Source organism: Rattus norvegicus, chromosome 3 (genome assembly GCF_021556685.1).
Source record: "Rattus norvegicus strain SHRSP/BbbUtx chromosome 3, alternate assembly SHRSP_T2T, whole genome shotgun sequence".
Taxonomy (NCBI): Eukaryota; Metazoa; Chordata; class Mammalia; order Rodentia; family Muridae; genus Rattus; species Rattus norvegicus.
The window spans coordinates 162030079-162054121 of NC_141536.1; the positions used below are offsets into that span (position 1 = coordinate 162030079).

The following is a 24043-nucleotide window of genomic DNA, read 5'->3' on the forward strand; positions in this document are numbered from 1 at the left end:
AAATCATATACTTTCAAGACTCAATAGCCCAGAGCGCACATTACTATTTCAAAAGGGAAGAGGAGTGGGGGAGAGAGAAAAGGCTGGACCCAAGACTGAAACCCAGCAGAACAAACTCCAAATCCTGTAGCTCCCTGTCTAATGCCAAAAGGCTTAGATGGCCTTAGATGCCTTCCAGTTTTGCTTCACTGTGTGCACACACTTTTTGGGGGTGGGGAGTGGGGAGGGGACAGAAAGTGTCCTTTAATGAGCATCCAGAAGGCCCCTCAGTGCTGACTCAGCAGACAGAAGGAAAACAAGCAGGCAGGTGGTGGGGGCAGAAGATTGAGGATGCGGACACCCAACTGTCACTTCCGACCCTTGAAGAATTGCTTGAAGATGGGACTCTCTTGGCCCTGGGGCAGAATCTCCACCTGAGTATTTTGGGAATATCTCATTGGTGAGATGAAGCCATCAGCCACTTGGAGGGCTTGCCTGCCACTCATTCTCATTAGCTTTTCTCCCTTTTCAGATGTAGATTTTACCACACAGCCCATTGTGGAACAAAGCAGCCATCTGGAATTAGCGGTTCAGAGGAGAAAAGGCTGGAGTCAGCCACCTGAGTCAGATTCCTCTGTTCAGTGGCCTCAGAGACCTTACACAGGGCTGCGACCTGGGCGTTGGTCTGGTCCGATGTAATGTCTTCCTCAGGGTTGCCCTCCTTCCAGAGCAGGCTTGGGGCCTGGAACCTGGATCATCCCAGCTGGCTCCTCCCCATCAGTGATGGTTTCTACCTGGGCCTTGCCCTGCCGCTTGCTCTCCCAGATGGCCAGGGCCAGGTCCTCCACTTGTTGCTCTCCACAATGCTGGACTTTCCAACTTTCCACCATACCAGGCAAAAACGTTCTGACCCAGGTCCAGGAGGAAGGAGTCCCCAGCATTGACGCTATCCGAGCTCAGAGCCCTCTCAGTCGCACGAATGTTCTTCTTCCTCCTTACCTGGTAGAGCTTTCTGATGGTTACTGGGGTGGCACCCAAGGCTTTCTTGTGAAATGCTACTCCATGCCCCCTTCCCGGTACTTGAGGACTCGTGAGAAGTAGCTCATGAAGACGTCGAACTCATTCCTTTGAACCTGACGGTCCTGCATAGGCCGCTCCCCCAGCAGAGTGCTGAGGTGCACAGATAGCACAGCACAGGCCCCCTGCTCATCCTGGGATGACTGCTGGCCTGTCCACAGGGGCAGGTGGGAGGCCTCTTCCGGGCCACCGTGAGGCTTCTCCACACGCCATATGTGTAGGCCTGGGTCTTGGACTGAGGCTGGGAGCGGAAAGCCACTCTGAGGGATGGGTGTGCACATGCTGTTTTCAGACAAGTCGAGAGGTTCAGGAGAACATGCACCCAATGGCAGCCACAGTTGGGTGGCTCAATGTCCGGGGACTCTGGCAGGCCCGTCCGTCTGGCTGAATTTTCTCCGGTCAGTGATTCAACAACTTGGAGCCTCCTTGTGTCCAATCTGTAAGTAGTTCGAGGGGGTTCCTGGCCCACACGCTTCTTTCTTATGCCAGCTTCCTCCCTGTGTGCAGCTTCTCCTAGCAGACGTGCCACAGCTCTGACATCTCCAATGTCCCCAGGCCACCAATGCAACCCAGTTTGACTTTCACAGAGTCCACACAGTGGCCTCTTTCTGCCTCCATGCAGGGAGTCTCCTGTCACAGGGGCCACACCTGTCCTGGGGGTGAGGAAGCTCTCCTAAGCCACAAAGGATGACCCCACAAGTTCTTCATTCACTATGACTCTAAAGCCCGGACCATGCACAAGTTTGACCACAGTTCAGGATGGCGCCTGAACCCTGGAATCACATTTGCAGAAACCTTTCCTGTGTTGTTGTCTGGGAGCAGAAGGTTCCAGAGTTCCCTTTTTTACCTGTTGAAGGCTGAACTGAGCTGGGTGGGTCCTTGGCTTGAGGGGGCCACTCCCCTTTTTCCTTTTTCCATTTTGGGCCATTTACTCTTCAAAATGAGCATTTTCTGTTTCTTTTATCCCACTTGCTCTTTTTGGTGTGAACCTGCCTGAGAGCGACCTTTAATAATCCTGTAACGGAGTTAGAGTCAGGCTGTTCTGAAATCCTCTCAGGGTTCAATTCAGACTCAGGCAGATCCTCAGGTCAAGGATAAAAGGAAGCCACATTCGTTGCCAAGATATCGCAGTAGACTTCTGGACTGTCATTATGCCATCCGTGAAGGTGTTCTCAAGAATACTTTAAGTGCTAAAACTTACTTGGGCAAAACTGGTCTCTGGACCAGCCCTAAATTCCTATGTGACCCTGAGCTAAAGGTTAGCTGTCTGACCATTTAATTGCTATCTCTCTGCTCTGTAAACGAAACTTGCTTGCTACAGATGTCTGCAGCTGCCTTCCTGTAGACTTCACAATTGCGGGCTTTGCCCTTAAAAACTGGAACCAACTGGAGAGGCTGCTTCCCACTAGTCCGCTTGGGACAGTCCCATTGGACATTAATAAAGACTCCATTTGACTTACCCAGGTCTCTCTCAGGAGTTTTTCTCTCCTGTGCTCCATAAAGATGTCACCGAAGTCTCTAGCCCAGGTGTTAATATTGTTCCCCTCGGAAACCCCTTGAGTCAGGCCTCCACAGCCCACACAGTTCTCAGTCTTCTAAGCTTTGCTTGTAGCTTATCAAAGCTGCTTACTTAGTTAGTCAGCCTTCCAAATTCGGACACATTCCTCCACAGAACAGCAAGGTCAGGCCTGTCATAGCAGTCGCCCACTCCCAGGTACCGCCTTTTACACAAGTTACTTTTCTACGGCTGTGAAAAAAACACCACAACCAAAGCATATAAAAGAAATTAGCATTTAATTAGGGTTACAGCTTCGGAGGGTTAATAATCCGTCGTGGCTGGCAGTGTGACAATATATCGGGCATTTCAGGTGGTTCAGATGGGAGCTCACAGCTTGATCCTCAAATAGGAGGCAGAGAGAGACAGAGACAGAGACAGACACAGGGACAGAGACAGCAACAGAGACAGACACAGGGACAGGGACAGAGACAGAGACAGAGAGACTGAGGGTGATGGGGAGTCTTTTGAAATCTCAAAGCTTGTTCCCAGTGACACACCTCCTCCAACAAGGTCACACCCCCGATCCTTCCCAAATAGTTTCACCAACTGTAGACCAAGTATTCAAGTATATGAGCTTCAGGGGCCCTTCTCATCCAAACCAGCACACCAGAGCAAATGTTCTTCTTCCCTTCAGTTGTTTGTTGTAAGGTATTGGTTACAGCAACAAGAAACGGCACTAAATAGTGATTGAAAACAAAAGGCTAAGGAGATATGAGGGAGAAAACAACCAGAGGCATCTGGAAGGGTCCAGACTAAACCAGGTCCTGGTCATGATGAGGATGAAGAGAGTGGGAGGGTGGTGAGAGAGAAGAGAGGAGAAGAGAGAGGGAGGAAGGAGAGAACATGGGACCTAAGAGAGCCAGAGCAGAGCTAAGAAGGAAAGGAGAACCACAGGGCGGAGGAAGAGCCAGTCAGGACCAAGAGAGGAGCCAAGAGACCAAGGGAGTCCATGAGAACCAACAGTGTACAGTCAAGATGGCTGGGTTGTATGGGAATCAGAGAAGCTGAGGGGAGGGAAAGGTAGGGAAGAGAGGGAAGGGAAAGAAAGGGAGGGAGGGAAGAGAGGGTATGGGAGGGGAAAAGAAGAGAGGGAGGGAAGGGGAGATGAGCTCAGCCCCTGGGCTAGAGACGGGAGTGGGGGAGGGGGCAGAGTGAGAACTGCTGGAAGGAGCCATAGGCACTGAGCTTGTCTTGTTTCTTTGGAACCTGACAATAGTGACAAAGTTTTAAATATAAAATAGGGGAGTCCTGTGTGTGTAACAGGGTATTGATGGAAACAGAGCAGGGATGAAAAGCCAGGACCATGGCATACTCAAGGAAGGCAGTTTTATATCATAGGGGGAAAAATGGAAGTTCCTCTCTTATTCATTGAGTTAAAGACACACAGTGAACAGCACTAAGACATCCGCATCCTCCCAGCACACTGATAACTCACACAAACTCCCTCCCAACCGTCCCAAGGAATCAGCAAAGTAAGTCAACTAAAGCCAGAAAGACGCATCCCGTTGAAAGTGTTAGCAACCCCAGCAAGCCAGCTTCACGCTCCGGCCAGCAGGAACACTGGGATTCGGGCCCAGGAAAAGGCACATATTTTTAGATGGGGAGATGATTCTTTGTCAATCCAGTTTTTACATTTTTGTTACAATTTAAAGAAAAGGTTTTAAAAGATTTTTTTTCAAAAGAAAGATGAGATCTTTAAGTAAGCAAAAACTATGGACCATGGAATTTAGCAAGTTTCTGAAAATCTCCAAGATCAGTCAATAGATGACCTGAAATTCTGAACTTACTTCCTTATGCCCACACGAGTAGAATACTGAGCACCATAAATACAAGGCCAACACGAGCCGTTTATTTAAGCTGGTGAGCTATGACGTAAGCACGTGCAGGATGTTCTCACGGGGGCTGGGGAGCAGCTGGGTGAATTTAACACTCGGACAAAATGGAGTTGCTGTGGGCAGCTCCGCTCAACTGTGTTTTAGCTTTGGGTTGGTCTCTGCTCAGTGCACTTTCTCTTAATTTTTGTGGAGTGTGTATGTACATGTCTGTCTGTCTGTCTCTGTGTATGTGTTTGTTCTGTGTCTGTGCTGTGTGTGTGTATATGCATGTGTGTCTGTGTGTCTGTGCTGCGTGCGTGTGTGTGTGTTTGTGCTGTGTATGTATGTACATGTCTGTCTGTCTGTGTGTGTGTGTGCGTGTGCTGTGTGTGTGTGTTTGTGCTGCGTGTGTGTGTGTGTCTGTGCTGTGTGTGTATGTACATGTCTGCCTGTCTCTGTCTCTGTGTGTGTGCGTGTGCTGTGTGTGTGTGTGTTTGTGCTGTGTCTGTACTGTGTCTATGCTGTGTGTGTATGTGTGCATGTGTCTGTGCTGTGTGTGTGTGCTGTATGTGTGTCTGTGTAGTGTGTTTGTGTCTGTGCTGTGTGTGTCTGTGTTGTATGTGTGTGTGTGTGTGTGTGTCTGTGCAGTGCATGTGTTTGTGTGCATTTGGAGGCCAAAAGAGAGAATATGAGTCTTCCTCTGTCATTCCCTACCTTGTTCCCTTGAGACAAAGGCTCTCATTGAACTTAGAGCCGGCCATTTTCCTGGCCGGCCTGGCTGACCTGCTGGCAAGATTCAGCGATTCTCTTTCTCACCATTGTCTCCTCCCCACACAGTGCTGGGGTTACAGAAAACCCACACTTTTACTCCAGAGTTGAGGAGTCAGCACTCGGGCCTTCAGGATCATCTGGCAAGCGCCCTTACCCACTGAACCCTCTCCCGGGTTCCCCATAAAGTGCATTCTAACTAAAACTGCAAACTAACAAGGAAACTGCAGCTCACACAGTAAGGAACTGAACTCATGACATAAGGAGTTTTGAGTCGCCTACCCTGTCAAGGGAGACTTTCGGCAAAAAGAGAAAATTCGTTTTCATCGAGACAGAAGACTTTTTATTCCTATCGGGTCATTCAGGTACCACGGAAAATGAAGCGAGGGGCTGAGGTGGCGCCGACTGCTGACTTGCATCACGTGATGCGTAAGGGAAATATTTGGGATCGGTTTCTGGAGTGGATACAGTGGTTAAAATCAGCAGAATTTACCACACGGGTGTGAGTCACCCCGAGTTTATAGATGTGCCTGCTCTGAACTGTGCAACCATCCTTTCAGCCGCCCACCCCATCCTCTCTCTTAAAGATGAAAGAAAAGGGGGAAGGAAACAGTCTTCTCATGCACGAGCAGTTCCCGGAACTCTCTGGAGTGACGCGGATATGATTATGTATTTCTAAAATTGTAAACTTCATCAAATACAACCCAAGGCTCAAACACAACCAAGTGCAAACAGCTAAGCTCAAATGCACGGTTAAGGATCAAACACACACTTGTAAAGCATCAAGCCAATCATTCTATTATGCAGAAACGAAGGTGTCTTGAACATAGACATAGATTAAAATTTAACTTTACCTCTTTTTAAGTTTTTCTTTTTTGTTGTTGGGACAGGATCTTCCTGCATAGCCAAGGCCACCCTCAAACTTGCAATTCTCCTGCCTGTGCTTCCCAAATGCAGAGATTGAGTGTGTGTGTCGACTGAATCTGCTTCTGGTCTTCCGAGGTGACCAGCGGAGGCTCTGCCTCTGGCTTGTCTTCATTCCTATCCTGCAGCAGAGAATTGCCCTGTCTTTAGTCTCCAGTCGTGTGTTCAGGTCTCTTTTAACAAAAGTTGCAAGGTCCCATCAACAAGTCTAATTCTGGCCAAGTTTAATGCTGAAAATCCATCTCTTTCTGGTATCAAAACCCTGTGGAAACTGTACACAAGCCTTGAACTTTTGTAAACCTTCACAGGTCAGGGCCAACCGGTGCAAATCTGCCTGTCCACACAGTGACACCAGCAACAGAAACCACAGCCTTTGTGACCTCATGTGGCCCATTGTAGGCTTGTAAGAGAGCCAAGGCCTCTGAGGTAGGTGCAGAGACTTAGCTGGGGGGAGGGGCTCTCTTCTCGACAGTCTGATACAGCTTAAATGGGATACATCTATGAAGACTAGCTCAAACTCATTGTAAAGTGGGACTCAAATAGCAGACATGTTAGTGTAGATTGTTGGCAAATTGGGGTCATAGAAACATTTATCCCCCAGGCTGACCTTGAACTCTGAGATCCACCTGCCTCTGTCTCCTGAAATACCCAAATCATGTATCCAACTTGACTATTTCTCCTAATGAATTTTTTTGTTTGTTTGTTTTAATCTCGGACAATGCAGTCTTCTATCATCTGATCTGTTACATTGTTCCTTTTCCACGTCCATTAGTTCTGACATGTTACGTTGTTTCTTTTCAACATCCACTAGTTGTCTTACTCTTACTGCGAGTCCCTTTTCCTGTGCAATACAGAACATCTGAGGTCACCGTTTTCCCTCTGAGTGTGGCTTTGGCTGCTTCCAGAATGTGATACCTAAAATAAGCTAAAATTTAATATTTCGTTACCTCACTGATCTAAAACTTGAGGAGAATATGTTTTAACTTCCCACTGCAACTCCCCGTCGATTAGAAGAAGGTTAATTCAATTCTGATAAAATTCACACAAACACCGTGCAGTCATAAATGAGAACCAGAATGAGGTGCAACACACTGAAGATGGATGTCCCCAGCACAGGAGAAAATGGCACAACTTTCCTGAGGATTCTTCCGGAGCTGCGTTCCTGGCAGCTGGACTCAGCAGCCTGTGGGGGCATCCTCTGGAGAAGGGTGCAGCTGAGACGCAGAGCACAGCAACCAATGGAGGTGGCCTAGAGGGTGCACATCTGTGTGTGCAGACCATCTTGCACTGTGTGGTCCGCAGACATAGACACCCTAAAGGTGACGATCTGAGTTCCTCGAGAGCACCACGGGGTGTCTAAGGCATCTGTGTTACCTCCTTCCTACACTGAGTTGGACAATAAGCATCAAGAAGTGACTTGAGGGAAGGTTTATCCTGACACACTGCGTGGCTCTCAGCTGTGACTTTCGTCTCACATCCTAGAGGAACTGGAAGCAGAGGCCGTACAGGAAGTACATCTGGCCTATGACCCTCAGTTCAAACCCCAAGTGGTTCACATTCTCTGGTGAGGCTGCACCCCCTAAATCTTCCACAGCTTCCTAGAGAGGCTTTGAGCAGTTGAGGACCGAGCACTGACACATAAGTCATGGGGGACATTTCACAACCAACTGATACTGGCATCATCAGAGAATCTGCCCTGTGAAGTTTCTGACCCTTTCCTTCCTGGCTGGAGTCATTGCCTCTGTGGGCTCTCCAGCAGGATCGTTCCTTCTTCCTCTCCATCTGAGGTAAATAAGTCCTTATGTGAACTTAAAATGGTTATGCAATCTCGAGATTGGCGCAGCTGAGGCTGGAGAGAGGGCCCAGAAGGAAGAGCCCTTACCACTCCTACAGAGGACTTGAGTCTGGTTTCCAGCATCCCGGGGGGCAACTTCTAACTACCTGTAACTGTGGTGCCAAAAGATCGGACGCCCTCTTGTGGCCTCCACAGGCACCGCACGCGTGTGCATGAACACACCCTGAGACACAGACACATAGACTCAATTACGACATTAATTTGCAGGGTTAGACTTGAACTCAGATTTGCCTCAAGCTAAAGTCTACCCTCTCTATTAGTTTCTCACGACTGTGACAATATACCTGGCTGAAGCCACCCGAAGGAGAGGGTTAGTTCCCGATGGTTTGAGGGTTCAGTCCATGATGGGGGAGAAGTCGGGGTGTCAGGAGCTGGAATCAACGGATCAGGTTGCATCTGCAGTCCAGAAACAGGGAGAGAGGAACGCTGGAGCTCAGCTGGATTCTTTTCATTCCGTCTGGTACCTCACCCCGTGGGATGATGCCACCCACACTTAGGATAAATCTCTCTGCGTGCTGGGAGCTCCCTCACAGATACAGCATAGTATATGACCATGGTGACTTTATGTCCCGTAAAACTGAAAACCAAGATGGCCACCAGACTCTCCCCTCTCTCTCTCTCTCTCTCTCTCTCTCTCTCTCTCTCTCTCTCTCTCTCTGTCTCTCTCTCTGTCTCTCTGTCTCTCTCTCTGTCTCTCTCTCTCTCCCTCTCTCTTTCCCCCTCCTCTCCTCTCCCTCTCTCTCTCTCTTTCTCTCTCTCTCTTTCCCCCTCCTCTCCTCTCCCTCTCTCTCTCCCCTCCTCTCCTCTCCCTCTCTCTCTCTTTCTCTTCCTCTCTCTCTCTTCCTCTCTCTCTCTTTCTCTCTCTCTCCCCCTCTCTTCCCCCCTCCCCTCCTCTCCTTTCCTCTTCCTCTCCCTCCCTTTCCCTCTCCCTCTGCTTCTCCCTCTCCTTCTCCCTTCTCCTCCCCCCACAAATGTGGTCGCTCTCTTTGTATCAGCTCAGGAGATGGCTGCTCAGAGTGAGACCCCTCACATGGCCATGACAAACACCACCACGGACAAGGTCCCCCTCAAATGTCCCTAGCTCCCGTCAGTCTGAAGGCATCGAGTCCATTCTGAGGGTGTTCCCTTCACTCCCAACCAAACTGTCTCCCATTAGGGCTGTTTCATGTCCTTCCTGCCACCTGCACCTCTCCTGGCACACTCTAGGTGAGTTCCCTCGCTGGGTATGCACTCCTGCACTTGACCTTGATGCATCCAGACCAGGGGCCATCTCCTCCAGGTGAATTCCTGCTGGAAATCTCACAGAGACTCTTCTCATTCTCCCCTTCCCCAGCTGTGAGACTCCAGTCTAAGAACTTTGGGGGCAACCATGGGACCCCTGAAGGAGAGAGAAAATGCAGATCAGGACAGAACCTCATAATTGTTGCACCCTTGTGCTCAGGGTGAACAACTCGAGCCAGAAAACCCGTTACAAAGCTGAGTCCTTTCTCCCTGGTCTGGTCTCCAGCTGTCCATCCAAGACCCCTTCCAAAAACCACTACATTTTGTGACACACTTCAAATGCCCTCACCGCCTTTTGCATCAGCAGGAGAACTGCCCAAGATGCCCCAGCTCTATTGCAAGCCAACACATATGACCTTTGGGCAGTCTCAGGATCGGGGCAGGTTTGAGATCGCCTTGTTTTCAGGGTAGCCGCTGTAGTTTGCTCTCTATTGCTGTGTTAAAACACCATGGGGGTGTTCTCTCCTACCCTCCACCATGAAGGGAAGCCAGGTCAGGAGCTGAAACAGAAGGTGTGGGGAAAGGCGCTAGCTGGCTTGCTCTTCACGGCTTGTTCAAGAAGCTTTTCTATACAACCCAGAACCACCTGCCTGCCTGAGAGTGGCACTGCCCACCGTGGCCTGGGCCCTCCCCCCTTAAATCATAACAGAATCACAATAGAGAAAATGCCCCGGAGACTTGTCCATGGGCTAGCCTAATGGTTCTCATCTGAGGTCCCTGTTCTCAGATGACCCTAACTTGGGTCAAGCTGACAAAGCTATACAACACAGAGACCCTGAAGCGAGGCTAGGTTAGGGTTAGGGTTAGGGTTAGGGAAAGGGTTGGGGATTTAGTTCAGTGGTAGGCAAGCACTAGGCCCTAGGTTTGGTCCTTAGCTCCGGGGGGGGGGGGAGGAGTGAGGGGGGTAGACATGGTCTCTCTACAAGGGCTCAGATCTAGAGCCACAAGTCCCAGAAGGCACCCAGCCTGACACCATGATGTAAGAGCAGACACCGTGCACAGCAAGCCATGGCATTCCAAGCAGCCACACTGTGCCCTCCAGATCATCAGAGACTGAATCTCCTGGTCAGAATTCTCTGAAGAGAAGCCAGACCCAGGGTTCTTGGTCCAGGCTTGAGATTTGAATGGATTCTTGTTTTGTTGCTTAAGTGTATTTAACTGAAGCGCATGCTCTTATGAGAGCATGTTCTTCCTCATGTGGGTAAGAATACAACTGGGAGCAGTCTGCCAGCAGTGGTGCTGTTTGTGATACAGAAGACAAGAACAACAACAACAACAACAAAAAAAAAAACCAAAAAACAAAAACAAGAAAATGAAAAAGGCAAACCCTGGAGCCCAGCATTCCACACTGCTGGGACTATAAGCTAGTGCAGCTACTGTAAAATCAGCTTACGGCCTCATCAAAATAAGCCAATTGACAGCGACCTGCACCTTTAATCCCAGGATTCAAGAGGAAGAACCAGGTGGATCTCTGTGAGTCTGAGGCCAGCCTGGTCGACAGAGTGAATTCCAGAACAGCCAGGACCACACAAAGAAACCGTGTCTCAAAAAATAAAACCAACCAACCAAACAAACAAACAAAAGCTAAATGCGATATAATCCAGTTGTACTGTTTGATCATATACCTAAAGGTCTCCCAGTCAGCAGTCCATGGAGATGCCCACACAGCCATCTTTCCTGTGGTTCTTGTCATATTAATCAAGGTACAGAGAGAAGCGGCCCAGATGCCCACCGATAAGAGAGTGGATAAAAGAGATGTAATGTGTGCGCAGGGTTATAATTCGGCTATCAGGAAATTATTGAGGACACTGAATGAAACTGAAGGTCACTGAGTTGGGTGTGACAAGACAGATGCAGAAACACCAAGACAGGGGTTGGGGATTTGGCTCAGTGGTAGAGCGCTTGCCTAGGAAGCGCAAGGCCCTGGGTTCGGTCCCCAGCTCCAGAAAAAAAGAAAAAAAGAAAGAAAAGAAACACCAAGACAGCACGGGTGAAATCTAGACTGATGATTCAGTGGAGCAGAGGGGCAACCACTGTGGGGAGGAAGGGGAGCAGCAGGAAGTAGTGAGGAGAAGCAGGAAGTAACAGGGAGCATCAGGAAGTAGCAGGGAGCATCAGGAAGTAGCGGGGGGCAGCAGGAAGTAATGGGGAGGAACAGGAAGTAATGGGGTGCAGCAGGAAGTAGTGGGGTGCAAGACGGGGTGATCCGAGGTCAATGGGAATAAAGCAGGTGACGTGCATGTGTAAGAATTGTGGAACCTGTTTCCGCTATGCCAGTTTTCAAAGCTGGTTTGGCACAAACAGTAAACAGCCAGGAGCATCAGGCATAGCAGAGTTTAGTCTTCAGAGTTGTGAGAGGAAAGCAGCTCAGATGTGGAGAGCAAGATAGATGTGGAGACCGTTCCAGCATCAACCAAGAGAAAGCCAGGCTCTACTAAGCCCTCGGAGGCCTGGTCCTGCCCCTGGCTCCACACTCATCGCCAAGATCATCGATGTGAATAGAATGAAGTCATCCAAGGACACATGAGAGAGAGTCTCCTGCTACCCCAAATATAGGAACCCCAAGGACGATCTAGGATGCTTTAGGTAGGCAAACCAGACAGGCAATGGTCAGCAGCGCTCCCTTGTCCGGGAGGGGAAATGCACCTGTCACTAGAAGGCTTCCAAATGAACAAAACTGGGATGGGGGATGGGGATGGGGGTTGGGGATGGGGGATGGGGTTGGGGATGGGGGGTGGGGATGGGGGATGGGGGGTGGGGAAGATGGCTATGTCAGTAAAGTGGTTGGTAATCATAAGCACCTGACTTCAACTCCCAGAACCCAGATCAAAAATAGCCAACCGTCGAGGTGTTGGGGTGGTTTGAGTAGGCTTGATCTCCATAGTTTCATGTATTTGAATGCTTGGCTCATAGGGAGTGGCACTGTTAGGAGGTGTGGCCTTGTTAGAGGAAGTGTCACTGTGGAGGTGGGGCTTAGGAGTTTTAAATGTTCAAGCTCCGCCCGGTGCAGGGCATAGTCTTCTCCTGGATCCAGATGTAGAACCCTCAGCTCCTCCTCCAGCACCTATCTGCCCGGATGCATCTAGACTGGTTTCCTACCTAGGTTCTTGTGCATCATGTCACAACCGTGGCAGACATATTGACATCTCTGGGTCCCATCGGTTATTGTCTTCTGTGTAAATAACCAGAAATGGTACAAGTGTCTTGGATAGTCCTGTATTTTATTTCTGAAGAACGTTTATACTGATTTCCCTGCTGACAACACCTGCTGGTCACTCGAACTCAAACGGCTCTGTCCCCATTCCCTCTTACTTCAAGAAAACGCAAGGGAAGGACCCCTTTATACTACACCACAAAGCCGGCTTATTCAGCATGGAAGGGGTGCTCCCCTAGACCACATGGAGGGGTGCTTCCCCAGAACACACGGAGGGGTACTTCTGAGCATGCTGTGAAGGAACACTGTCCTCAGAAGCACAGTGCTCCCAAGAAGTGCAGCGCTCATCCAGTTATGAGTAGGACCCCCGCCAGGAAGAAGAGAGGACAGGCTCTCACCCAAGCAGGTGGCAGAGGACACCCCAGCCCACCGCCAAGTGCTGGCTGTGGAGCGCTCCGTCTGAACCTCTGAATCACTCAATTGATGAATTTTCATTAAGCAGCATTCAGATGAAAGGGGTTTGTCGGAATGAATCAAATGTTCAAGGGAGACGGTACGTACCCAGTGCCATTTGGAACAGAACCTGCCAGCCAGGCAGGAAATAGCTCGAGGCAGGTGTTGATCCGTGTTCCCATGGGACCTCACTCAGACCTCCCTCAGAGCAGCTGTCACCCTGTGTGGCCTTCAGTGAGCAACGAGTTTGTCTCCATCAACATGTGACCTCAAGAAGCAGGGCCGAGTTTCTCTGTTCTGGAGCCCCACTGATGTCCAGTGTAGAGCCTGGGGCCAGAGGTGCCAGAGACATGGGAGGGAGGGAGAGAGGGAGGGAAGAAGGAAGGAAGGAGGGAAGGAGAAGAACAGAGGAAAAAAGAGAGGAGAGGAGGAAGACCAGGAGAAGGAAGAGAGAGGAGGCAGTGGAGAGGAGAGGAGCTGGAGGATAGAAAGAGCTGGAAGCCTCAGTCTGCCTATAGAGCTGGCCATGCAGACGACTCCCAGTGTTCACATGCAGCCTCCTGTGGCCCTTCCTGTGGGACAGGTCCCTGGGCAGCAGGGCGGTGGAATGGCCAAGACTTCAGGGCTACACACTCCGACCTCCAATCCTAGCTCCAAGTGACCCCACTCACATAGTTTGCAAAGCGCGGGTGACATTATTCTGAAAATGGGCTTGCAGAAGGCACGTTGATGCTCATATATGGATATCTGGAAGCACTGTGAGAAGCCCCTCTTCCTCCCCTGTGGTCATCAAAGACCTGGTATCCCAACCTGGAGATACCAGAGAAGCCACAGGGCCATCTCCTCCCCTTTGGGGCTTGCCATCTTTTTTGTCTCAGAGAAAAGTTTTATGGAGGCTATCTGAGGACCAGATCCAGGTCAGCCCCAGAAGGCTGTGAAATGCGCCTTCTTTTTTAATTTAATTTGTTTTTTTGAGGTAGCTTGCCACTCACTACTCCAGAACCCAGCTCTGAGGAGACAGATCCTGGATGATGTCACTATCAACTGCTGTTTCCAAAGCAACTCCCCTTCCTACCTCAGGTGGCTCCGCCCTCGGGTGGCTCCGCCCTCGGGTGGCTCCGCCCTCGGGTGGCTCCGCCCTCGGGTGGCTCCGCCCTCGGGTGGCTCCGCCCTCGGGTGGCTCCGCCCTCGGGTGGCTCCTCCCTTACGTGGCTCCTCCCCCTACGTGGCTCCTCCCCTTAGGTAGCTCCCCCATCACTCCCCTCCAACAGTACTTCCTGCATTGCTCATCAAGCTACCTGACAAGAAGCAACTTAAGGTAGAAGAGTTCCTCTGGGTCAGTTTGAGGACACAGTACATGGACGGAAAGCATGGTGCGGGAGCGTGAGGCAGCTGGTCAAGCTGCATCCAGTCAGGGAGCAGAGAGAGAAGAATGCTGGTGCTCAGCTGGCTTTCCCCACCTTGTGTAGCTCCAGATCAGCTGCCCAGGGAATGGTTCTGCCAGCTCAGGCGGGTCTTTCCACATCGGTGAACACAATCAAAATAATCCCCCAAGGCATGTGTACAGCGATCTGTCTACCACCTAACAATGCAGTTAGATCCAGGTGATTCAAGATCCCATTTCATTTTATCCTATCCTGTCAGGCTGATGACACTAACATCTCTCTCTGTCTGTCTCTCTCTCTTTCTCCCTCCCCCTCCCCTCCCCTCCCCGCCCCCCACCTACAGTCACATGGAGCAGGTTGGCTCCAGTATATGCATCAAGGAAAATCCAGGGGCCCTGAGGATGGGAAGAAGTGTTTGTCCTCAGACACGATCCCCCCCAGGAAGGAATATGACACAGGGGAATGCCCAGCTTCTGGTCCAAAGGGACATCTTCAGGTTCATCTTCTAGCGAATGGCAGAGAATCTGCCCCAGATTTCAGGTTGCATGAACTAATTAGATTCCCCTGCCGGAGCCCGCCGGAGCCCGCCGGAGCCCGCCGGAGCCCGCCGGAGCCCGCCGGAGCCCGCCGGAGCCCGCCGGAGCCCGCTGGAACCTGCTGGAGCTTGCTGGAGCCTCTTGGATAGCCTGATTCTTTAGCCTGTCATTTAGCATGTGACTCCGAACTTCAGAGTGTCCAATCTGCTAAGGGGACATCATATTATCAATGCCTTCTTGGACTATGGAGAGAGTTGAGGAAAGAGTATTGCTAAACGTTTAGTACAGTGACGTCTGTCACCTAAATACACAGCATTGCTATTGACCCTCTGTGGCTGTCTTATAAGGTGCTTGTGAAGCTTAGGATAGGCCTCGTGGGTGGGATACCCATGTGTGCATCCCCTACATTTCCTGAGACATCCACACTCACCCTCGTGGAGGCTGGGGTTTAGGTCACATGCCTTCCTTGAGTCTTTCTACCTTTTCATTTTTATTTTTTATTTTTTTTTGAGATAGTCTCTCACTAAACCTAAAGTTTGCCTGTTGCCTTTACCAGAGAGGCCTAGGTACCCTCTTGTCTCTGTCTGGTGCTGGGATTAAAGATGTGCTGCCTTACCCTGCTTTTCATACAAGTCCTGGGGAATCTGGATTCCCATGCAGGAAGCATGCTGCCAACTGAGCCCTTCCCCCAGCCCAAGACATGTACAGCAGTTCTTGGCTGTACCTGGCACAGATGCCTGCAGGACTTAGAGTTACACTTGATAAGGGGTGACAGTGGGCAGACATTCCTCCACCTGCTTTTACGCCACTTCAGCTGGCAAAGAGTTTTCCTTTTCAATGGTTAAGGAAGACTCAAAAGAGGAATGCTATTCTGTAGTATTTAAAACTGAAAGCCAGGTGTCCCTAAACACAGAGACATCATGACGATGTCCCTGCCACACTCTCTGTGCTTCTGTGTAGGGGTGAGCTGTGACAAGCTCTGTGTGGCCTGGCACCATTAATCTTTTACGGAAAGCCTCCTGGCCCCCACTCAAGGGAGTATAATTAATGTTTACTCTTGAGGTCTTTTTCCCCCTTTCCATGTTCATATCTTTGTATGTATATGCACATTTTTCAGATATATGGAAACATATATGTGGGTGCACATGTGGAAACATATATGTGGCTTCACATGTAACACATATGTGGGTGCACATGCACATGTGGAAACATATATGTGGGTGTACCTGTAGATATATATGTGGGTGCACATGCACATGTAGAAACATATATGTGGGTACACATGTAGACACATATGTGGGTGCACATGCACATGTAGAAACATATATGTGGGTGAACATGCACATGTGGAAACGTATGTGGGTGCACATGGGTGCATACATGGAGGACTGAAGTTGGGAATCATCCTCCAATGCTCCTCTACATTATTCATTAGGGAAGGGTCTCTCAATCAAACCCAGAGCTCACTGATGTGGCTAGTCCCATTAGCAGCTTGCTCTGAGATCCCCTCTGCCTTCCAGAGCAGGAGTTATAGAGGAGCCACCATGGCCACCCAGCATCTAGGTGGGTTTCCAGGGATCCAAACTCCAGCCCTCACATTTGTGACGCAGGGACCAAACTGCTGAGCCATGTCTCCAGCTCCTATCTCTGCAGGTTTTCTCCTAACCCAGTCAGTGTTGAAAAGCGACTATACGGGCTTCACCGGAGGGAGGTGAGGAGCAGCCAGGACAACCGGTCTGTTCATTCAGCCAATCGCAACCAAAGGCACCCAGAGGGGCTTAGTTTTGTGAAGACAGCTCAGTGATTGGAGCCAAAGAACTGCAAGAATGGTGACTTCAGGTTAGTGACCCAACCTCACTAAGCCGCTACAGTCTCTACTGCCAGGCTGGTGACGCCGGCCACAATGCTGCAACCCAGGAGGTAGAAGTTGGAGGCAAGAAGGTGAGGAGTTCTAGGCCACCCTCAGTTACTTAGAAAGTTCACAGTCAGGCTGGACTATATATGTCCCACACCTGACACAGCTTCCTCCTGTCAATGGGAGACATAAGTCTCTTTGGGACATGACTGTAATGCAGGCCACATCTGTAAAGAAGCAGCCCCTCCATGAGGATGACAGCCACCGGTTCCCAAAACTTGCCTGGTGGTCTGCTACATGAGGGACACATCAAAAGAGCAAATGCGTTTGTACTGTGGTAAATGTCGTGGCTCCCCAGCCTCTGCTCGGACACACAGGCCCTCACTGCCGTCCTCACACAGACGCAGAGACGGCAGAAACATGGGAATTGAAGGTTTATACTGCATTCTTGGGAGAAATGAGTTTTGAAACCAGCAGGGCAGAGGCAGGTCAAGCAGGGAGCCTCGGCAGCCTGGAGACCACTGGAGCCAGAAGCTGCAGGAACAGCAGATGGGGATTTTGATCACCGCCCAAGGCTGCATGTGGAACAGTCTAGAATATCTGACGGGGGCTTCGGTGTCATCTAAGAGGGACCCCACATGCTCCTGAGCTTCAGCCCACGGAGCCCTCGGACCCTCTCCTGACTGATGGGGAACAGAAAGAGTACGTATGAAATATTCCCAGAACCTTCTCCATGACAGTTCCTCCAGCCTGAACATGGTGAGAGCCTCATCCCGCTGCAGGAAGAGTACATCTTCACAGCAGCCCCTCTACCACCCTGTCCCACCTAAGGACGGGGACAGCCTGCGCTCCCCGGGAGCCTACAGAACACTCCCCTCCACCTCCCACAGTGGAGTCTGGAGGAGACAGCTGTGAGCATAGACTCTCTGAGAAGACATGGGAGGAGTTTGAGGTCAAGAACAAAGGGAGAAAAAAAAAAAACAGTTGGTAATCCCACCAGGCAAGAATAAGACCACGACCACCATATTAGAGCCGAATTTGGAACAAGCTTTATTTTGTTGGGGTGTACCCAAGACCTGGCCAGGCACTGCTCCCTAAGTCAGGTTAGAGAGATATGCTCTTGTATGGTGGAAAAGCACGAGAAGTTGCCAAGCAGATTTACAGAAATAATAATAGGAAATTCAGAAAAATCTCAGAAAAAAAAATTCAACAAAACAAAACAAAAAAAAACCCCAAAGCCAAAAACCAACCAAACAACAAAACCAGCCATCGTGTGGTCACTGATTAGGGAGGGTCATGGTGTTCTCAAAAACAAGTCAATGTCATGGGTTTGGGCAGGCCAGGTTCCAGGAAACAGAAACTTAAAAAACAAAACCCCAGCTCATAGAGTAAATGAAAACTTGTCTTTAACCACACAGCAGAATGGCTTCTGCCTTTAAAACAGAGTCAGGCAGGTTCCTCGTGGCTTGAGTTAGAACACCCTCATACTCTCAGACATTTGACTGCTTGGTCCCCCGTTACTGGAGCTATTTGGAGAGGCTTAGGAGATGTGGGCTTGTGGGAGGAAGTGTGCTACTGAGGCAGGCTCTGAGGTTTCCGTTCCAGTCAGTCATCGTTTGCTGTTCACTCCTGCCAGCTGCTTGAGGGCTGAGGTGTGAGTTCAGCTGTCCCTGGCACTGTACCTTCTGCCCACCACCACACTTCCAACCTTTGAAACTGTAAGCCTCGTTAGACACTTTCTTTTGTGGCTTGCCTTGGCTGTGGTGTTTTGTCACAGCGATCAAAAACTAACTAGTTCTGAAGTTGGCATCTGGGAATGGCCTATTACTGTGACAGGCCTGGCCATGTGTTTTGGGGGAATGTGAAAGAGTTTGGGCCTTTGAGATAAAAAAGGAAAAAAAAATGCTTGAACACTGCAAGCAGAGGATGAGCGTCCTTCTTCACAGGACGTTGGGAGTCAATTAATGCTGAAACATTGTGGATACACGGGCCCAGGTCAGGAGGTTTCAGAAAGGAGCAACATTGGCAGTCGCATTAGAAACCATTCCTGTGAAATCTTGGCAAAGAATGTGATTGCTTTCTGCCCTTGCCCTCAGAACTTGCCTGAGGAAAAATGAAAGTTTCCCCGACTAATTTCTTTACTGAAGAGCTTTCAAGGCAGGCTGACACATCCTCCTCTGTGTGGTTACTAGTGACCACTCTTGATCAGGTGAGCAAAAAAATAGGTACGAAATGTACAGTTTGGAGGGGAAAGGGATTCTAGTTAGGTTAATGTCACAGCTGAAGCTCACACTGGAGGAGACGGTAAGGTTGTCATGGAGATTAGCACTGCTAAGGAGACTCTAGATCTGCACTGGAATGTGGGGAAGGCTGCCTAGAACAGACTCTGCTTGTGAAAGGAGAAGGCCTAAGAAATGTTCTCATCCTAGACAGGAACAATAAACAAAAGCTTCTGCAAAAGTCATTCAAGGGGCCGAATCTACCCCAAACTGGCAGTTGAACTTGGCAGCCTCTTCCAATTCATGTAAAGTCACCGAGAATACTCAGGTTAAAGAGAAGTGGAATCTTGATCTGCAGTTATAGCAGCCCTGAGAGGTGGGTACCAGGGGAGTCCCTGCACGGAGATCCTGAGAGGCCATCATGTGAAGCTGTGAAGTGAAGCCTGGATTGCACGGGAGACTTGAAGATGCTGGAGATGCCAGAGACATGAGGCATTGCCAAGGAGAGCTGCAGACAGTGTGTAGAACCAGCCCAAGTGAGAAAAGTGAGCGACAGGCCCCGAAGCTGGAAAGGCAGAGACATCTAAGCTCTTTGACCTCAGACATGGAGATACAGGATATGGAGTTTGTCCTGTTGGTTTTTGACCTTGCTTTGAACTCATTTTTTTTTCACTTTGCCCCCTATGTATAGTTTGAATATATTGCACATTGGAAGTATATAACTGATTTTCGGATTTACAGGAGGTCACAGTTGAGCATTCGTGTTGAGTCTTAGAAAGGACGTTGCTCTTCGGAACTTTAAACAGTGTTGAGGTCGAAAGACTGTGGGGACTTTTGAAGTTGGACTGAAGCTGGCATACACTAAATAGCCAGCATAAGCTACCATAGGGGTTCTTTCTTCTTTCCACCCTTCTGCTCCCTTCCAACCTCCTAACACTAGATAAGAGAAAAGAAAAGCATAGAGGGGAAAGGGGTTGACATCGTTAGACTACTTCCTGCTGACTAGGGAAAGTTCCTCACGGCAAGTTTGATCTTTACCGTCAGGACAGTTTCTTCTTGTTTCTCCTTTGTGCCTGACTCTTTAACAGACCATGACCGACAGCAGCCAGTCAACAACCAACAACACCCCACGCCTCTTGGGGCCCTAGCATTTATGTGCTCTCTGAAAAGTCCGCAGAACTCCAAACGTCACACAATCGCAGAAGCTATATGTTGGTGACAAAATCACACCTCTGCTAGAGCGCGAAGCAAATCATAGTCAACTGCCATGGACAATCTGAGGCAAGCCCATATCCCACCCCTGGGATTAAACCAAAAACACATTCCCATAATATTTTTCTGTTTTTCAAAGAAACCAAAATTCTCACTGCAATTACACAGTCATGAGACTATGGGAAGTGGGATGGGGGTGGTTTATGGTTCAAGATGTAAACCTTCCACCCACAGCAACCATGTCTGCTGCCTGTTGTCCCCAACATTGTGGACCCTGACCCTCTGGAATCTTGGCCCCAAACAAACTCTTCTGTCTTTAAGTTCCTTGATTTTGGTGCTTTATCACAGCAATAGAAAATTAACAAACACAGCCACAGCTTAGTGAGACCCTGTTTCAAAATAAAAAGTAAGCAGAGAAACAAGAACACATCTTAGTAGTTGAATGCCCATTGACCATGCAGTCCTCTGGGTTCAATATCCAGTACTGGACTTAAAAAGCAACAACAACAACAACAATAACAACAACAACAGAAAAAAAACAAAGAAAGGATTCTCATAAGATACTGTGAAGTCAGTGAAGACAAAAAAAGAAGTCTCTGTTAAAAAGAAGTGTTATACCTATTACTCAAGATAGAGACACATCATTTTAAATGTGAGTGGCTTAATTACATCAACTCAAAACAAATTGGCAAAACAGGAAAGAAATGGGAGCCAATGGTGTGATGAATTGTATAGTAGGAGTACATGTTAAAAAGGAAGTCAAGGGATACATATTGGAAAGGAAGAAGGTAAGATATTATCATTTGCAGGTGATATGGTAGTGTACATAAGCAACCCCAAAAATTCCACCAGAGAATGCCTACAGCTGATAAACGACTTCAGCAAAGTGGTTGGGTATAAATTTAATTCAAACAAATCAGTAGCCTTCCTCTACTCAAAGGATAAACAGGCTGAGAAAGAAATTAGAGAAACAACACCTTTCCCAATAGTCACAAGTAATATAAACTACCTCAGTGTGACTCTAGCCAAGCAAGAAAAAGATCTGTATGATAAGAACTTCAAGTCTGTAAAGAAAGAAGTCAAAGAAGATCTCAGAAGATGGAAAGATCTCCCATGCTCATGGATCTGCAGGATTAACGTACTAAAAACGGCCATCTTACCAAAAGCAATCTACAGATTCAATGCAATCCCCATCAAAATCCCAACTCAATTCTTCATAGAGTTAGAAAAAGCAATTCTCAAATTCATCCGGATTAACAAAAAAAAAAAAAAAAAAAAAAAAAAACCAGGATAGTGAAAACTATTCTCAAAAATAAAAGAACATCAGGGGGAATCACCATCCCTAACCTCAAGCTGTACTCCAGAGCAATAGAGATAAAAACCCGATAGGGCTGGAGGAATGGCTCAGCAGTTAAGAGCACTGGTTGCTCTTCCAGAGGTCCTGAGTTCAATTCCCAGCAACCACATGGTGGCTCACAACCATCTGTAATGGGATCCGATGCCCTCTTCTGGTGTGTCTGAAGAGAGCAACAGTGTATTCACATAAACTTTAAAAAAAGAAAAGAAAAACCCTCGTGATAGTGGTACAGAGACAGGCAGGTAGATCAACGGAATAGAATCGAAGACCCAGAATTAAACCCACACACCTATGGTCACTTGATCTTTGACAAAGAATCCAAAACCATCCAGTGGTAAAAAGACAGCACATTCAACAAATGGTGCTAGTTTAAGTGGAGGTCAGCATGTAGAAGAATGCAAATTGATCCATTCTTATCTCCTTGTACAACGCTCAAGACCAAGTGGATCAAAGGCCTACACATAAAACCAGATACACTGAATCTCATAGAAGAGAAAGTGGGAAAGAGCCTTGAACACATAGGCATAGGGGAAATTTTCCTGAACAGAACACCAACGACTCAGGCTTTAAGATCAACAATTCACAAATGGGACCTCATAAAATTGGAAAGCTTCTGGAAGGCAAAGAACACTGTTGTTAGGACAAAATGGCAACCTACAGATTGGGAGAAGATCTTTACCAACCCTACAACTGATAGAGGGCTAATACCCAATATATACAAAGAACTCAAGAAGTTAGACTCCAGAGAACCAAATAACCCTATTAAAAATGGGGTACAGAGCTAAGCAAAGAATTCTCAACTGAGGGATAACGAATGGCTGAGAAGCACCTAAAGAAACATTCAACATCCTTAGTCATCAGGGAAATGCAAATCAAAACAACCCTGAGATTCCTCCTCACACCAGTCAGAAGGGCTAATATCAAAAACTCAGGTGAAAGCAGATGCTGGCAAGGATGTGGAGAAAGAGGAACACTCCTCCACTGCTGATGGGATTGCAAACTGGCACAACCACTCTGGAAAACAATCTGGCAGTTCCTGAGAAATTTTGGAATAGTTCTACCTGAAGACCCAGCTATACCTCTCCTGGGCATATACCCAAAAGATGCTCCAACATACAACAAAGACACATGCTCCACTATGTTCATAGCAGCCTTATTCATAATAGCCAGAAGCTGGAAACAACACAGATGTCTCTCAAAGGGAAAATAGATACAGAAAATGTGTCACATTTACACAATGAGGACTTACTCAGCTATTAAGAACAATGACTTCATGAAATTTGCAGGCAAATGGTTGGATCTAGAAAATATCATCCTGAGTGAGGTAACTCAGTCACAAAAGAACACACATGGTATGTGCTCACTGATAAGTGGCTCTTAGGGAAAAAGCTTGGAATACCAATGATACAACTCATAGACCACATGAAGGTCAAGAAGAAGGAAAACCAAGTGTGGATGCTTAAGTCCTACTTAGAAGGGGGAGAGAAGGGAAGAGGAGGGGGAGGGGAAGGCGAGGCAGGATCAGGTATGGAAAGAGACTGGAGAGAAGTAAAGAGGATCCAGAAACCGAGTAGAAATCTGTAGCAATGGGCATGGGGACCTGGGGGCAGCCAGTAGAAAGTCCCAGATGCCAAGGAAGTGGGAGACGTCTAGGAACCAACGAAGATGAGTTTAGCAGAAATACACTACAAAGGGGAGAGAGAATCTGTAGAGACCACCTCCAGTAGATAGGCACAGCCCGAGATTGAGGAATGGGGCCACCCACCCATCTCAAAATTTTTAACCCAGAGTTGTTCCTGTCTAAAGGAACGGCATGGATAAAAGAAATAGAACAGAGGCCGAAGGAAAGGTCATCCAGAGACCTCCCCACCTGGGGACCCATCCCATCTGCAGACACCAAACCCAGACACTTGCTGATGCCAAGAAGCGCTTGCTGACAGGAGCTGTCCTCGAAAGGCTCTGCCAGCACCTGACCAATCAGATACTCAAAGTCAACCATCAGACTGAGCACAGGGACCCCAATGGAAGGACTGAAGGAGCTAAGGGAATTGCAACCCCAAAGGAAGAACAACATTATTAACTAGCCAGACCACCCAGAGCTCCCAGGGACTAAACCACCAACCAAAGAGTACACATGGATGGACCCATGGCTCCAGCTACATATGTAGCAGAGGAATGCCTTATCTCACATCAGTGGGAGGGGAGGCCCTTGATCCCTTGACGCCCCAGCATGAGAGAATGCTAGAGCAGCGAGGCAGGAGTGGGTGGGTGGGTGGGTGGAGGAGCACCCTCATAGAGGCAAAGGGGAGGGGAGATGGGATGGACGGTTTGCGGAGGGGAAACCAGGAAGGGAGACAACATTTGAAACATAACTAAATAAAATAACCAATTAAAAAAAGGGCTTCAACAACTGTATTAATTTCAGACCAAGCCACCTTAATCAGTAGGAAAATTATCGGCATAAATGCGGTGTTGTGTAACGTTAATACAGATCAGTTCTCCGGCAAGTGCAGCGGGCCTGAATGCGCATGCCCCAGAGCATCATGAAGCACGTGCAGCAAAGGCGAGATGGACAACTTCGCTGTTACAATCTGAGACCTCCACACCCTGAGTCAG

The 24043-nt window shown here is 48.7% G+C and overlaps 1 pseudogene; it reads right to left on the reverse strand.

Annotated features, from left to right (window-relative positions):
* Positions 1-347: 347 nt before the first annotated feature.
* LOC147995851 (macrophage-capping protein pseudogene) lies at positions 348-1337 on the reverse strand (annotated as a pseudogene).
* Between the last annotated feature and the right edge of the window lie 22706 nt (positions 1338-24043).